Genomic DNA, 18,107 nt, shown 5'->3' on the forward strand with positions numbered 1-18,107 from the left:
TTAAAATGCCAGTTATGATTATTTTTTCAGCTCCTTTGAAGGCAAGCGAAACACTGTCTGCATTTTAACTTCTTTGGCTAACTTGTTAAACTGTGTAAGCATTAGTGTTAAAAATAGCATTTCATTACTGCGGTGGCTCGTAAAGAAGCAGGAAATGCAAGACATCATTCTGTGACCTTTAGCTAAACAAACATTTCATCTACTTCCATTGCCAGGGGCCTCTCCATGTCATCCATTTCGGTTGTAATTACCCACTTCTTTTGCTAAGGCAAACCGTGTATCATGAAATCCACTTTAAACAGCTCCAAGCCTTCCCGTTCATTAATTTCTCATTTTTTTTCACTTTGCATAAGAAGGTAAGGCATCGAAGTGTCTAAAATTCCAGCAGCATCAAACGCAGGATTCGACCTGTCAGAGCAATACCGCAGAAGAAAATATGAAAAGATCCAAAGTCAGCAGCATTTGACAGGATCTCATGCTCCTTCCACCACTCTGCTGTAATCATTCTTGGAAATTCAAAACAATTGTGACATTGCAGGAAAGAATGTGATCGGAACTCGTTTTCCGGCATCGTTAATGAATAGAGTCCGGGACCTATATTTCTGTTCTAAATATTCCATGCACTGCATTAGGAAACTTTTAATTACAACCTTCCAGTATAAAGAAAAGTCAGTGAAAGCAAAAAGTGTTCTAACGAAATATAACTGTAGCAAGAAATACTTTCAACGTAGGAAAACACGATCTATCTAAAGCACAGCAAGAGTAGGTCTTGCCAGTAAGGGAACAAAAGCAATGGAAAAGCGGAGAAAAGATATAATAAAAAGAAAGAAAAATCAAGAAGTGAAAGAGAGTGGCTTATAATGGTCCCATGTCTTTTAACAAGCAGAAAAAGAGAACTGTTTTACTCAGAAATGCTGGAAGTCACTGCAATATTATGAGCCATAAATCTTAAAAGCTGTAACAGTTGAAAAAGAAAGGAAAAAAGTATAGCACACTCCAAGGACACTGAGAACACATGTGCATGGGTAACGGAGAACAAAAGTTGCTCTCATTGCATGATTTGAGATCAAAGCAAAAGAAAATGGCTTCTTTTCTTCTGGGTCACCCAATAAAACCCAGGATACATAGAGGGGCATAATTGAACGAAAACGTTTATCTCCGAGAACGGGTCCTTGAAGGGGCGGACCGAACCGTATTGTTGAAAAAAATAGACGTCCATGTTTTATTCGACAATTTGTGAGCTGGGCGTTTTTGTTTTTCAGCGATAATGGAAAATGAAAGCACCCAGCTCAAAAACGAATAAATCCAAGGCATTTGTTCGTGGGAGGGGCCAGGATTCGCAGTGCACTGGTCCCCCTCACATGCCAGGACATCAACCGGGCACCCTAGGGGCACTTTTACAAAACAAAAAAAAAGGTAAAGAGCTCCCAGGTGCATAGCACCCTTCCATTGTGTGTTGAGCCCCCCAAATCCCCCTCAAAACCCACTGCCCACAAGTCTACACCATTACTATAGCCCTAAGGGGTGAAGGGGGGCACCTACATGTGGGTACAGTGGGTTTGGGGGGTTGGACGACTAATAAGCATTAAGCAGCTCAATTGTAACAGGTAGGGGAGGGATGGGCCTGGGTCCACCTGCCTGAAGTCCACTGCACCCCCTAATAACTGTTCCAGTGACCTGCATACTGCTGCCAGGGAGGTGGGTATGACATTTGAGGGTGAAAATAAACAGTTGTGAAACGGCATATTTTGTGGTGGGAGGGGGTTTGTGACCACTGGGGGAGTCATGGGAGGTCATCCCCAATTCCCTCCAGTGGTCATCTGGTCATTTAGGGCACTTTTTGGGGCCTTATTCGTGGAAAAACAGGGTCCAGGAAAAGTGCCCTAAATTCTCGCTAAAAACGCATATTGTTTTTCCATTATCGGCGAAAGGCGCCCATCTCTGATCGGCCGATAACCACGCCCCAATTCCGCCTTCACCATGCCCCCGTCAACTTTGTACGCTTCTGCGATGGAGTGCAGTTGAAAACGTCCAAGTTCGGCTTTCGATTATACCGCGTTATTCGTTTTTGGGATTTAGGTCGCAATATAGGCATTTTCGTCTTTCGATTATAAGCTGGATAGGAATCTTACACTTCATAAACAGCACATCTTTCAAAAGCCAATCCCTGTCAGAGACCAAAGCTAATTGAACCAAAGGAGCAACAGGCAGCCGCATCTTCCCAGCCAGCCTTTCCAGAATCTTAGTCAAGTCCAAACTGCCCACAAGCACCAGATGCCTGGGCATGATGAAACTTTTCTTTCAAGAAGGAAGGTAATGGATTATATAGACCCTAGGGATGGATGCTTCTGGGACCTTCAAATCTTGAGGAGGTATTTTTTAAACGTAAGTACTAATGGAAAAATCCTTAGGAAAATATATTGGATGTAGATTCTGATGTGCAACAACATTTTCCAACAGTTTCACCTTCCCTCATAAATTCACACTACCTTTCATCCAGGATTCTGAAGTCCTGCCTCAAAAGTTCCACATTTATGTTCTAAAACAGTTTCTTTCTCTTTTAAGGCTGTAGATTCATCAACAACTGTTTCTCAGTGTGGTGACAGCTTCTGCAGCTGGATGCCCAACATAGCCTGAAGTCCAGAAATTGCATCTCAGGTGGCCTCTAAGTGAAGAATCCAGAGGCTATTTCAATACTGCCACCTACCAAAGGTTTCACAGAATTCCACCAAATTGTCCCAACCAGTCTCTCTCTTTTTCTTTCTCCGCATCTGAACCTTATCCTCGTCCCACCAGCCTCCTTATCACTTTTGCCACCAAACTGTTGCCCAGACCCTCCCTCATATCCAACACCCTGGGACTCAACTAAGGATTCCTTGCTAATGTAGTGGAATGAAACAGGACCAGTCCTTCCTACGTTCCTGGTACACAGATTGCCTAGCTTCCTCCAGACCTGCTATTTCAGATTGTACAGCTTCTCCAGATACCAGTACTGAAGAAGGAAGTCCCTGCAGTGTTCCTGTAGCAGTCTCTGTACTCCCTACAGGACTGCTGCACTTCTGTACTCTTTCCCATGTCCAGAGTCAATTGACCTCAGGGGTTGTGTCTGTGCCAGAGCATTGCATACACTGAGAGAGAAACTTGCTGCTTAGAGGAGGCTGGCTGAACATCTGCCATGCAGCTGCTCCCAGCTGAAGATTTTTTCCAAGGCTCTTGGACCCAGACCACTCATCATGTAGGAATCAATCAGTCTTGTAATGGAAGGAGAAACCCTGGGTTCCACAGGTAACACCTAAAACTTGGATTTTTGTTTAATCATAGAATGGGGTATCAGCATCTCATGGAGCACCTTCAGTAGACCATTATTTGTATAAGCACCATAATCCTCCCCTCTTCTGTTACCGATTTCTGTCTCCTAGACTTAAAACTTTACCTCTTATTTAGATTAATTTATTATAATGCCTTTCAGACAACAGTATTAAATATTTATTTATTAGGATTTATTTACCGCCTTTTTGAAAAAATTCACTCAAGGCGGTGTACAGTAAGAATAGATCAAACATGAGCAATAGGCAATTACAGCAGTAAAAATATTCAAGTAACAATACAAAATATGGCATGGTATACTAAATAAAACAAATCTAATTTAATAAATGCTTTTGATTATCTTTCAAAGTCAGCACCTTTAGCTCAGAAATGGGCAAATTATGACATATCAGAATATATGAATGACACATAAAAGTATTCCAATGAGAGGGAGAGATGGATGGATGATCAGAGGATGACAAAGCAGTATAATTTTACGGTTTATAATATGATAGGAAACTCTGTTTCTCACACCACACCCCCTACACCTTTTCCTACGAGATTGTCATTGAAATGTTTTTATGTTTCACTGACATATTCTGATATTTGTCATCGTTTTCTCATTTCTGATCTATAGAAGGTGTTACCTTCGTCAGCTAATCAAAAAATATATTTAGTCCAATAAAGGGGTATAACCTTTCTTTTTTTTTTTTTGTTTTGTTTTATTTCTATTTATTACCTTTAAAAGTGAACTAACGCAGCTACCACAGCATTTAAGACAAGAGTTTCAAAGTGGTATACAAACTGAAGTGGAGTAACGGGCATAAAATAACAATTAGATGGATACCAAGACATTGAGAGGCACAACAGGAAGGACATGAACTAGCACAAGAATAATATCTGGTGACCTAGTAACAAAGAACAGTAGACTGAGGAAACTCTTCTAGTAGTAGTTACCAAAAGATTTTCTCACCTTAGGTCAAGTTAAAAGCTTGTCTAAGCATCCAAGTCTTGAGAACCACTTTCTGTTTCCTATAGGAGGAATCCTGTCTCAGTGCTATGGGAAGAGCATTCTAAATGGAGATGGAGCCACACTGCGAATACAGTATTTCAAGAGATATTGTTTACGAGAGGGGATTTTGAAAATGTTTAGCTTCACATGAATGCAAAGTATGTCTAGGCTGATAAGGAAGAAGAGGAGCAGAGTAGTAGGCCTGTTGTGCCAAAATCGGCATTTTAAAATTTGATGTAATACAAAATAAGTAACTAATGTTGTTCACTTGCATGGTCAAACCTCTTGGCTCCATAAAGGAGGCACATGGTGGTGTGTTGAATTTGTTGACATTATTGAGGGCAGCGAATTACAAGTCAATCCTGCAAATGACACGTGAATGAAGAAAAACATTAGTCACCTTCATATTATAAACCATTTAAGAAACTACATTTTCCTCAGCTAGTAAAAAGAATGTTGGATTAGAGATAGGATGGGAAAATGTTAATTATGAGTCACAAATAGCAACCATAGATGTAGTCATATTCTTCATGGCTTTTAGGTATATGGGGGGGGGGGGGGGCTCCTGTCTCTGAAATCTACTCAGCTTCACATTTTAGTGGGATTCGGAAATAACTCATGATCATCCATCCATCATTTAATCTAAGTTAACTTTTGATTCAAAATCAATTCAAAGAGCCCCAAGAATCCTCAGCTACTACTAGGTGCTAAAACAGAGCCTTCAGGTAGACGTAGTAGTAGTAGTAGTAGTAGTAAATGATGGCAGAAAAAGACCTGCATGGTCCATCCAGTCTGCCCAACAAGATAAACTCATATGTGCTACTTTTTGTGTATACCCTACTTTGATTTGTACCTGTCCTCTTCAGAGCACAGACCGTATAAGTCTGCCCAGCACTATCCCCGCCTTCCAACCACCAGCCCCGCCTCCCACCACTGGCTCTGGCACAGACCGTAAGTCTGCCCAGCACTATCCCCGCCTCCGGCTCTGCCACCCAATCTCAGCTAAGCTCCTTAGGATCCATTCCTTCTGAACAGCAAAGAAAGATTTGGGGGGAAAAATCTGAAAAGTAAGAATGAAACCAGTTCAGAGCAATTCCTGAGATTGCTGTCTGTTTGAAGCTGTTTAGAAGGAATGAATGTTCTATAACATCAAAGGCAGCTCTTAAGTCCAACTGAATCACAAAAACATCCTTCTGATTGTCTCTGTAGCACACAAGCTCATCTAGCAATTTAACTAATAATGTCTCAGTATTGTGACTGAAAAGGATAAAAAGCATTAGTCGATTCCCAATAACAGATTACCTAATGTGCTACTGCCTTTTCAAGCAGTTTAGATACGAAAGGGAGATTGGATGCTAGTCTGTAAATAGGCGAATCATTTTTGCTCAAGTTAGGCTTCGTTAAGAACGGGTGAATCATCAACTGTTTCCATATTTCTGGAAACAATCCAACTTTTAGGCTTTAGTTCAACATATCTAAAAAGACAGGAGAAAAGGAAGCCCAACATTCCTTCAACAATTTTGGAGGAATAATATCAGCCAATGACAATGAGCTGAAGATAGTAATTGTGCAAGAAAGGAAGTTGTCGATGGAGAAAAATGGAAAAATAAACTCAAAAGCCCTCCTGCTATCTTACCCTCTTCTGCATCCAGGTCAGGTATGGGATCAAAATAGTGAGGAACGGGGCCATAATCTGCAGCTCAGGGTGAAATTTCACCCTTCCTGTCAGTGCCTGAGTTGAAACTGGCTCAAACACTGACATGGAGGGTGACATGTAAAAACAAAATTGCCAGCAGTTGTTATTGAGATAGACAGGGAGGGGGGAAGCCAGTGCTTGCCCTGGGATTGGTAGCTTGGAATGATGCTACTATTTGAGTTTCTATATATAGAGATACCAGGAGCTAAAACCTACTGTGACATACTTAGAAACCTTCCATCATACTACTTACAAAAGAGAGGGAAGGAACGTGGACACAACAGATATCCTTCAGTGGCTAGACAAAGCTGTTCCAAATCCTTGAGCCTACTGTGTGTCGTCAATCATTTGCATCTATGATACAAAACCTTCAATAAAACATACAAGAATTTTTCTTTAATGAACATCTTTGTAATAATTTATCAAAAAATCACTAAATCTCAAATAAATGCAAACTCAAATGCACACAAAAAGTATATACAAGAAAAAGCAACTACATAGCTGCATGAGCAGATACAGCCCAGGCTGAAAAAGCTTGAACACCCGAAATTCACACCGACTGTAGCATTTAACACTCACATCATAGCATTTCAGTCAAAACACCTGCTTTCAAGGGCTCTCAGTAAGTCGCCAATCTGAAATCACACAAAACAAATGTTATAACATATGTATGCCACAAAAATCAAAATCCTACATATAACTATTTACCTTAAACCTTCAACCGTGGCTAAACGCCATACTGAAAACCCGATTCAAGAGTGGGACTTGAAGACGTGAACAAATTTAAAAGGAACACATAATGTTTGATGACAGCAGAGCAAATAAAATTCTTATCAGGAAACACACGCCAGGTCCAGTTTATCATAAAATTTTGTTAACAACATAACAATAGTAAAATGACCAAATATAAACATAAATACAATAAAAGAGGTAAACTTGGAAATATGATGTCAGTACTTTACAAACAATACCATAATATTCAGCATGGAAGAATATTCGTAGATATAATACAATGCCAACATAACACCAATGAAACATCTACTAAGCCACGCAGTAGAACATTCAAATAGCATAGATATGATGCTAATGCTTTTCTATGTAACTGAGGGGCCACGTGCAAATATATAGATTGGGACAAGATGGGTTGTTCAGAGTTAATTGGGATAAACAGATGGGTGGCTAAACTCAATGCAAAATCTTTGTGCAGTTAAACAACATATGAGGAACTGGTCTAAGTTACAGGGTATGAAGCAAGTTAGTCCAGGTGTATAGTTAGTCACCACATGTATTAAAGGCTTGTGAGAAGAGCCAGGCTGTCCTAAAGTAGAGGTAGTCTCGAATTAGACATAGCTCCTCTGGGAGTAAGTTCCAGAGTGTGAGGGCTACTCCTGAGAAGGCTTGCTGGCAGGTATCGCATCGTACAATTTCTTTTGATGAGGGGACAGATAGTGATGATCCTTGAGAGAACCTTAGAGATCTGAAAGATATGCATTCTTTAAGTACACTGTCCCATTTTGTCTGAGGACCTTGAAAATCAAGCACAGAGTTTTAAATTTAGCCCTGTAAGGTACTGGTAGCCAGTGTAATTTCTGCAGGAAAGGTGTGATGTGGTCACACCACTTTTAGGCTTCTATCAGTTGGGCTGTATTATTTGGAGCTGATACAAGCTCTTTTTGGTTTGACCATTGTATAGGGCATTACAATAGTCTAGTTGTGATGTTATCATGACATGGGACCACTGTGGGCAGACTCCTATTTTCAGTATATGGACAGAGATTTCGTAGTCGCTGCAAGTGATAGAGACAATTTTTAAAGTTTGAATTTGTGAGATCAAAGTGAGTGATGAGTCTAGCAGTATCCCAAGATTCCTGACCTGTGATTTTAGAGGAATTCATACTTCCCAAAAGGTACTTTGAGTTAAGTATCCACTTGTGTTAGGTACCGAAAGAATCTGTTTTGCTTGGGTTCAGGCAGAGTTTGTTGTCTTTTTGCCCGTTCCTGAGTTGGAGTTAGACAAGCAGTCCGTTTATTCAAAGCTGTGGGTAGATCTGGTTCAATGGGTTTGAGTAGTAGCACATCATCAACATAGAAATATAATTTTGTTCCAATCGGCTGAAGCAGCTCAGCCAGAGGCTTGAGGTAGATATTAAACCAAATAGGAGACAGTATGGATCCCTGTGGCACCCCACAGTTCAGTGCCGAAGGTAATGATGTGCTGCTGTTGAAGAGAACTGATTGTTGTCTGACAAATAGGATTTGAACCATGTAAATACTGTGCCACTGATACCTCGTAAGCATGATATTATGATCCACAGTGTCAAAGGCTGCTGAGAAATCCGGCAACACTAGTACTGAGGCAGAACTCCTGTCACTATTTCTATGCAGATCATTGAGAAAGGACACAAGAACTATCCCTGTTCCGTACCCAGGTCTGAAGCCAGATTGACATAGGTCTAGCCAATTACTTTCATTTAGCCAGTTGTTGAGTTGAATGCAGACTGTTCTATAAGTTTTGCCAAGAAAAGAATGTTAGAGACAGGTCGGTAGTTTTCAAGCTTGTCATGGTCAAGGGAGCTCTTTTTCAGTGGGGGGGGGGGGGGGGACCACGGCTCTTTTTGGTGTTGTTAGCAGTTGCCCATCCACAAGAGAGAAGTTATCAAAACAGAAGTTAACCATTTTTGTGGCCCCTTCAATTAGGCCTGTGGTTGCTTGCTGTACTATCTTTGCTGGGCAGGGGTCATGAGGACAGACTGTCAGCTGTAGACCTTTCAGAATTTTTTCTTCTTTTGGCTTGATTGAATGAGTCCCAGATGGCTGTGTTCTCCTCGTTAGCTGGTGAGAGTTTTGATGGGACTGTCTGTAGGTCCTGATGGAGACCTTTAATTTAGTTGGCAAAGTATGTAGCAAAACCATTGCTGGTTAATTATGACTGGGAAGGCTGGTTCTGTTGTGGAGTTTGTTGTGGAGGCTGTTTACTATTTTAAATATTTGCTTGGTTTCATTTGCAGCTTGTTCTGGTCTGTTGAGAGAAATATTGTTTTGTGGCTGTTGTTAAAGCCTGTGGTACATTGCCATGTGTCTTATGGTTGGGCCTGTCTTCATCTAGGTGAGATTTGTGCCATTTTCTTTCAAGTTGACATCCTTGATGCTTAAGGATCCATAGTTCTGGGGAGCACCACGAGGAACGTCTGTGTGTAGAGCATAGGGCCTTCTTTAGAGGGGCTGGTTTTATTTCCAATGCTATTGCTAAGCATGCATTCCAGATATCGACCTGTTCTGACACTGTCATCATCTTTTGATCCACATGGGGGTAGGAAAGGCCTCTAGAAGTTATCTACAGTTGGATTTTTCATGTCTCAAAATTCCTTCCAAAATTTGGGTGGGCCCATCTGTTTTTGGTAGTCCTTAATAGCAAATGTGATTAGAAAATGATCTGTCCATGATAGAGGTGATATCTTGATGCCATCAGCCTTGTGTTCAAAGATGTCACCCACTTTGCAGAACACCAAGTCTAGCATATGGCTCTTTTTATGGATTGGAGGTTTGATCACCTGAGTGAATCCTAGAGCTGCCATTGTATCAAGGAAGGCAGCAGTGATGGTGTCTGGAGTTTTGATGTGTAAGCTAAAGTCTCCCATGATCAGTAACCTGGGGTAATTCAGGGTTACCTCATTCACCAGATTCATCAGTTCCTGCACAGTTGATGTGTTGTCATGTAGATCATGAGTAGCCACAGTGGTTCCTTATCTCCCAGCTGGATTAGGAGGCACTCACCAGATTCATCAGTTCCTGCACAGTTGATGTGTTGTCATGTAGATCATGAGTAGCCACAGTGGTTCCTTATCTCCCAGCTGGATTAGGAGGCATTCTGACTCAGACAGGTGGAGGATGGAGATCTGGACAGTTTGATTGTCTCTCAGATCAGAACTGCTACCCCTGCACCCCACTTTCCTTGTCTTGGTTGGTGCAGGATAGTGAATCCTGTGGGGCATATTTCAATCACTGGGATGTCTCTGATTTCATCCAGCTAGGTCTCAGTTATTATGTCTAGGTGGTATTCACTGATTACATCATGGATCATAGGAAACATTTTATCGCTGATCTGGCATTTACTAGGATCAACTACAAAGAATGAATGGGTTGAGAACAAAAAACATCAATTTCAGTCTATATAAATCACCATGTTCTCAAAATTAATGTATATAGAAGCTGAAAAGGAAAAAGCTTCAAAGAGCTCCAGGCATTGCAATCCTTCAGAGCTGAAACACTTCATCATAGGCATTAAAAAAAAATCTTTCATTTAGTTAAATGTTCACTTATTAAAAACTGGCTTCAGGTACTTTTAATAAAGAATATAAATTCACTTGTGCTGATGCAATGCTAGGAATTCTTCATAGTAAAACCATGACCAACGTTGGCCAGTGTTTCGCTTAGCTACTTCAGGGTCGATGGTTTACAATTCTTATTAACTCAAGTACTTCAAACATGCCCCTCTTATGTGAATCATGACATCATGATTGAAATAAGAGGTGATTTGTATACTTTGAAACTGACATTTAGTAAGCCCAAGTTTCCAAGTAGTGGTCTGCTAGTTTTAGGGGTTACTTGATGATGGTAGGGAGGTATTCATCTGAGTATTTTGCCTCTTGAGTTTGTGTCCACTAGGTGGATAAGGAAGTCTGTTGTTTCTTCTTCCCCAAATTACTGAGATCTTTGGTTTCCTGCAGGTTCTTGTTTAAAATAGCTAAAATGGCAGCTCTCTAGCTATTCTGTATAACAAAAAAGGCAGTTTCTTTTTGGCAGCAATTAGCAATGGAGTGTTAATTATGCAGACAGTGCTTGATGAGAGTCTGAGTCCCTTTGAAGTGTCTGCTTCCTAGGAATTGAGATTCTCTAGGACATGTCATCAATCAGTCCTGCAGATCTGCATATTTTATCTATATTTTATGCTTTTAAATCTTGAAATAAAGAAGCATAGTGTTTAAAAGTCCAGTATTTAATATCTAACAAGGCACTTCTGTGAACACCCTGGAGGGTGTGAATGACATGAGGAAGGACCTAGCGAAGCTGGAGGAATGGACCGATATTTGGCAACTAAGGTTTAATCCCAAAAAATGCAGGGTCATGCACTTGGGTCGCAAGAATCCGAGGGAACGGTACAGTATAGGGGGTGAAGTGCTTCAGTATACGAAGGAAGAGCTGGACTTGGGGGTGATTGTGTATGATGACCTTAAATCTTCCAAACAGGTAGAAACAGCATCGGTCAAAGCCAGAAGGATGCTTGGGTGTAATTTTTCACAATCTTTTTGCAATTTAACAACTTTGAATAACTTTGTGTCGTCAGCAAATTTAATTACCTCACTAGTCTCTACTATTTTGCCCGGCACCGACCTCAGGCTCACCAGTCTAAGGTGAGGTAGGCATTGTCCTACCTCATTTCCATTTCTGGTGTTCTCAAAGGGGTGAACAGTAAAAACCCCCTGTTCACCCCTGTATTTGGTAGTGGAATTAGGAAGGTACAGAGAAGGGTGATAAAAATGATAATGGGGTTGGGATGACTTCCCTATGAGGAAAGGCTAGAGAGGTTAGAACTCTTCAGCTTGGAGAAAAGATGGCTGAGGGGAGATATGATAGAGGTCTATAAAATAATGAGTGGAGTGGAACAGGTTGACGTGAATCGCTTGTTTACTCTTTCCAAAAATACTAGGACTAGGGGGCATGCGATGAAGCTACAAAGTAGTAAATTTAAAACAAATTGGAGAAAATATTTCTTCACTCAACATGTAATTTAAACTCTGGAATTCATTGTCAGAGAATATAGTAAAATCCACTGGTTTTCTAGGATAAGCAGCGTAAAATCTATTTTACTATTTTGGGGATTTTTCCAGATACTTGTAAACTGGATTGGCCAGTGTTGGAAATAGGATAGTGGACTTGATGAACCTTCGGTCTGTCCCAGTATGGCAAAACTTATGTTCCTAATGAAATACATATCACAATATGTACCGTTCACAGGAATACTCACTTCCCCTTGCACAAGACCCATCATTGAAGAAAGATTTGGTGTTGATTTGCTAGTCTTTCTTAAGGATTATAATTGGAAGTATCTGTCAGTATTTGTGTGATACGTGATATGAAGTTTTTCTTAGCAGGTTCAGCCAGCAAATATTAGAGAGAAAGTGAAATATTCAATTGATCTGCAGCGTGACTCAGATTATAAGCCTGTATCCTATTCAGATGGAGTGGAAACTCATTTTATTTCTTGATCTAAACTTGTGTCTCTCTGATTTATGGCTGGATGGATAAGAAGTGACAAGTAGCTTTGTATATATTGTGTTGAACTGTTTTACCATTGGGGCACCAAGACCTTTCTCCTGCATTTTTAGTGATTGTGACAGAGGATGGAAGAAGAATTTCAATTATTTTCTTCTTTTATTGACAAACCACAGGGAGTTATTTGGAACTTCAAAAAAAAAAAGCCCAACATAAAACTGTAAAGAAATATGTACGGCTTCTCGGCATGCACAATGCCTGCCTCTGGTATAGTGTCGGCATCTTGATCAAAGGTTAGTAGACGCCTGTGCTGAAATCCTGAAACACAAGTTTATGCATAAGGGTAGATCAGATAAAAATTCAATCCAGTGGCATGGTGTATGTGTGTGGGGGAGGGGTCTGATTTGCGCCAGTCTGTTGGGTTTTTAAGCTTCATAAACAAATAATACTCCTTTGGATACACTTATTGTGGCTATTTATCACAAATCTAATTCAATCAAAACATTATTTCTGTTTCTGTTTATCAGTTTCGTACTATACAACATTTCTGTACATAACAGAGTGATTTATAGACGATATAGTTATAATGGGAATACAATGCATTCAAGAAAGCTACGAGAGAAAAGAAACCTCAGACAGCAGCGAGGGCCTTAAATAAGAAGGGAAGGGGCAAACAAATACATTGAAGAACTCCTCTCATATGAGGAAAGGCTAAAGACATTAGGGCTCGTCACCTTGGAAAAGAGACAGATGAGGGGAGATATGATTCAGGTCTACAAAATCCTGAGTGGTGTAGAACGAGTAGAAGTAAATCGATTTTTTTACTTGTTCCAAAAGTACAAAGACTAGGGGACACTTGAAGTTACATGGAAATACTTTTTAAACAAATAGGAGAAAATATTTTTTGACTCAACGAATAGTTAAGCTCTGGAACTCTTTGCCAGAGGATATGGCAACAGTGGTTAGATTATCTAGGTTTTTACAAAGGTTTGTTCAAGTTCCTGGAGGAAAAGTCCATAATCTGCTATTGAGATAGACATGGGGAGGCAACTCCTTGCCCTGAGACTGGTGGCTTGGAGTATGGAGTGTACCCATGATTTGGGTTTTTGCCACGTACTTGTGACCTGGCTTGGCCACTGTTGGAAACAAGATACTGGGCTAGAAACACCATTGGTCAGACCCAGTATGGCTACTCTTATGTTCTTATGGCATCACCTTTAGTATTGCATTCAGTTCTGGTCTCGGTATCCCAAAAAAGATATAGTGGAATTAGAAGATGTTCAAAAACAAATTCCCAAAATGATAAAGGGGATAGAACTCCTACTGTATCAGGAAACGCTAAAGAGGTTAGGGCTCTTTAGCTTCTAAAAGAGACGGCTTAGGCTTAGGCTTAGGGAGAATTTGATTGAAGTCTATAAAAGCCTGAGTGGTGTAGGATGGGTAAAAATGAATTGATTTTCACTCTTTCAAAAACTATAGAGACTATGAGTCACTCAAGGAAGTAGAGTGACTCATGGAAATACTTTTAAAACAAATAGGAAGAAATATTTTTTTTCACTCAAAGAATAGTTGAGCTCTGGAACTCACTAATAAGAACATAAGCTTTACCATACTGGGACAGACCGAAGGTCCATCAAGCCCAACATCCTGTTTTTAACAGTGGCCAATCCAGGTTACAAGTACCTGGCAAGATCCCGGCCAAAACAGTACAATACATTTTATGCTGCTTATCCTAGAAATAAGCAGTGGATGTTCCCCAAGTCCATTGTAATAATGGCTTATGGACTTTTCTCTTAGGAAGCTATCCAAACCTTTTTAAAACCTCGTTAAGTTAACTGCTTTTACTACATTCTCTGGCAACGAATTCCAGAGTTTAATTACACATTGAGTGAAGAAATATTTTCTCTGATTTGTTTAAAATTTACTACTTTTTCAGCTTCATTACGTGCCCTCTTGTCCTAGTATGTTTGGAAAGAGTAAAAAAATGATTCATGCCTACCCATTCCTCTATCATATCTCCCCTCAGCCATCTTTTCTCCAAGCTGAAGAGCCCTAGCCGCTTCACCTTTTCCTCGTAGGAAAGTCGTCTCATCCCCTTTATCATTTTCGTCACCCTTCTCTGTACCTTTTCTAATTCCACTGTATCTTTTTTGAGATGCGGTGACCAGAATTGTATACAATATTCAAAGTGCGGTCGCACCATGTAGCGATACAATGGCATTATAACGTCCTCGTTTTTGTTTTCCATTCTTTTCCTAATAATACCTAACATTCTATTTCTTTCTGAGTGGCCGCCGTACACTGAGCAGAGGGTTTCAACGATGACACCTAGATCCCTTTCCCAGTCGGTGACTCCTAATGTGTAACCTTGCATGACATAGCTATAATTCGGGTTCCTCTTTCCCACATGCATCACTTTGCTCTTGTTCACATTAAACGTCATCTGCCATTTAGATGCCCAGTCTTGTAAGGTCCTCTTGTAATTTTTCACAATCCTCTTGAGATTTAACAACTTTGAATAACTTTGTGTCGTCAGCAGATTTGATTACCTCACTAGTTACCCCCATCCCTACTCTCTGTTTTCTATCTTTTAACCAATTTTTAATCCACAATAGGACACTACCTTCTATTCTTCTGGAGTCTTGCATGAGATACTTTGTAAAATGCCTTTTGAAAATCCAGATACACAATATCAGCCGGCTCACTTTTATCCACATGTTTGTTCACCCCTTCAAAGAAATGTAGTAGATTGGTGAGGCAAGATTTGCCTTCACTAAATCCATGTTGGCTTTGTCTCATTAATCCATACTTTTGAATATGCTCTGTAATTTTTTTCCTTATTATAGTCTCTATCATTTTGCCTGGTATCAAAGTCGGGCTCACCAGTCTATAATTTTCCAGATCACCTCTGAAACCTTTTTTAAAAATCAGCGTTACATTGGCTACCCTCCAATCTTCTGGTACCAAGCTTGATTTTAAAGATAAATTACATATTACTAACAATAGTTCTGCAAGTTCATTTTTTAATTCAATTCAGTTGGGAGTGGAGGAGTGGCCTAGTGGTTAGAGCACCAGTCTTGTAATCCAGAGGTGGCTGGTTCAAATCCCACTGCTGCTCCTTGTGATCTTGGGCAAGTCACCTAACCCTCCATTGCCCCAGGTACAAACTTAGATTGTGAGCCCTCCTGGGACAGAGAAATATCCAGAGTACCTGAATGTAACTCACCTTGAGCTACTACTGAAAAAGGTGTGAGCAAAATCTAAATAAATAATAATAATAATAATTCTGTCAGTACCATCCAGTCCAGGAGATCTGCCAAATCCCGCCTTTGCTACACCTCTGACATGCCCTGGGAACTTTGGTCGTCCCCGCAACGGAAAGCAGTTGGGTACGCCCAAAATCGGCTTTCGATTATGCCGATTTGAGCAACCCTGTGAGAAGGATGCCCATCTTCCGATTTGTGTCGAAAGATGGGCGTCCTTCTCTTTCAAAAATAAGCCCGACAGTCTCCCAAAGGTACACCTCTTAGAGCTACTGCTTTTGGTTCCGAACAGGTTCCTTCCCTGTTCCTGCTCCCAGGCTAGGTTCCTCTGCTTTCTACCTGGAGCATCCTCCACTTCACGGTCAATGTTTTTACTGAAAGAAACTTCCACTTAGTTCAGCCTTAGTTTTTGAACCCATACAAGACACCCCCCTCTCCAAAAGGGTCCCTGGTGGTAAGTACCTGTATATACTGTGTAAAACGCACAGAAAGGCGGTATGTCAAGTCCCAGTTCCCTTTCCCTATTTGAGAGTCTACATGGAATGTGGTTACTATTTGAGGTTCTGTTGCTACTATTTGAGATTCTACATGGAATGTTGCTACTATTTGAGATTCTGTATGGAATGTTGCTACTATTTGAGGTTCTGTTGCTACTATTTAAGATTCTAGATGGAATGTTGCTAGTGAAAGAGTAGCCTAGTGGATAGTGCAGTGGACTTTGATCCTGGGGAACTAATACAAATAAGTACCTTGTATATACTATGTAAACCACTTTGAATATAGTTCCAAAAACCACAGAAAGGCAGTATATCAAATCCAATTTCCCTTTCCCTAGTTGAGATTCTACATGGAATGTTGCTACTATTTGAAATTCTTCATGGAATGTTGCTAGTTGAGGAGTAGCCTAGTGGTTAGTGCAGCAGACTTAATCCTGGGGATCTGGATTCAATTCCCACTGCAGCTCCATGTGACTCTGGCCGCTTTGAATGTAGTCACAAAAACCACAGAAAGGCAGTCTATCAAGTCCCATTAACAATATTCCAGGCAAAGAGTAGCAACATTCCATGTAAAACCCCAAGACTAGCAGGATTCCGGAATCCCAGGCTAGTGGTTAGTGCAGCAGATTTTGATCCTGGAGAACTGGGTTCAATTCCTACTGCAGCTCCTTCTGACTCTGGGCAAGTCACTTAACCCTCCATTGCCCCAGGTACAAAATAAGTAGCTGTATGTAAAATGTAAACCACGGGGAATAATCAAACGGGGATGACCATCTCTAAGAGCGCCCATCTGTAAGGACGTTGCCACGAAGGGGCGGGAAAACCCGTATTATCAAAACAAGATAGGCATCCATCTTTCGTTTTGATAATACAGTCGGGGACGTCCAAATCTCAACATTTAGGTTGACCTTAGAGATTGTCGACCTAAATGTTGAGATGGTGGACCTTAGAGATGGTCGTCCCCGGTTTTCGGCCATAATGGAAACCAAGGATGCCCATCTCAAAAACGACCAAATCCATAGCATTTGGTCATGGGAGGAGCTAGCATTCGTAGTGCACTGGTCCCCCTCACATGCCAGGACACCAACCATGCACCCTAGGGGGCACTGCAGTGGACTTCACAAATTGCTCCCAGGTGCATAGCTCCCTTACCTTGTGTGCTGAGCCCACCAACCCCCCCCCCCAATACCCATGCCCCACAACTGTACACCACTACCATAGCCCTTATGGGTGAAGGGGGGCACCTGCATGTGGGTACAGTGGGTTTTGGGTGGGTTTTGAAGGGCTCACATTTACCAGCACAAGTGTAACAGGTGGAGAGGGGTGGGCCTGGGTCCTCCTGCCTGAAGTGCACTGCACCCACTGAAACTGCTCCAGGGACCTGCATACTGTCAGGGAGCTGGGTATTTTTTTTTTTGTTACATTTGTACCCCGCGCTTTCCCACTCATGGCAGGCTCAATGCGACTTATGACATTTGAGGCTGGGAAAAAAATTTTAATTTTTTTTTTAGGGTGGGAGGGGGTTGGTGACCACTGGGGGAGTAAGGGGAGGTCATCCCCGATTCCCTCTGCTGGTCATCTGGTCAGTTTGGGCACCTTTTTGAGGCTTCGTCGTGAAAAAAATGGACCAAGTAAAGCCGATCAAATGCTCGTCAGGGACACCCTTCTTTTTTCCATTATTAGCCAAGGACGCCCATCTCTTAAGCACGCCCCAGTCCCACCTTCACTACGCCTCCGACACACCCCCGTGAACTTTGGTCGTCCCTGCAATGGACTGCAGTTGAGGGCACCCAAAATCGGCTTTCGATTATGCCGATTTGGGCAACCCTGAGAAAAGGACGCCCATCTCCCGATTTCTGTCAAAAGATGGGCGCCCTTCTCTTTCGATTATGCCCCTCTTTGTAAGCACAGAAATGCAGTATATGTCCAACTTCCCTTTCCCTATTTGAGATTCTACATGGAATGTTGCTAATGGAGGAGTAGCCTAGTGGTTAGTGCAGTGGACTTTGATCCTGGGGAACTGGATTCAGTTCCCACTGCAGCTCCTTGTGACTCTGGAT

At 41.3% G+C, this 18,107-nt stretch overlaps 1 protein-coding gene across 1 annotated transcript in view; it reads left to right on the forward strand.

The window, feature by feature from the left end:
* Nucleotides 1-18,107, forward strand: part of IL1RAPL1 (interleukin 1 receptor accessory protein like 1) — a 455,782-nt gene that overhangs the window by 305,304 nt on the left and 132,371 nt on the right. The gene's annotated exons all lie outside the window — the stretch shown is intronic.

Source organism: Microcaecilia unicolor, chromosome 4, assembly GCF_901765095.1.
Source record: "Microcaecilia unicolor chromosome 4, aMicUni1.1, whole genome shotgun sequence".
In the NCBI taxonomy this organism is placed as follows: Eukaryota; Metazoa; Chordata; class Amphibia; order Gymnophiona; family Siphonopidae; genus Microcaecilia; species Microcaecilia unicolor.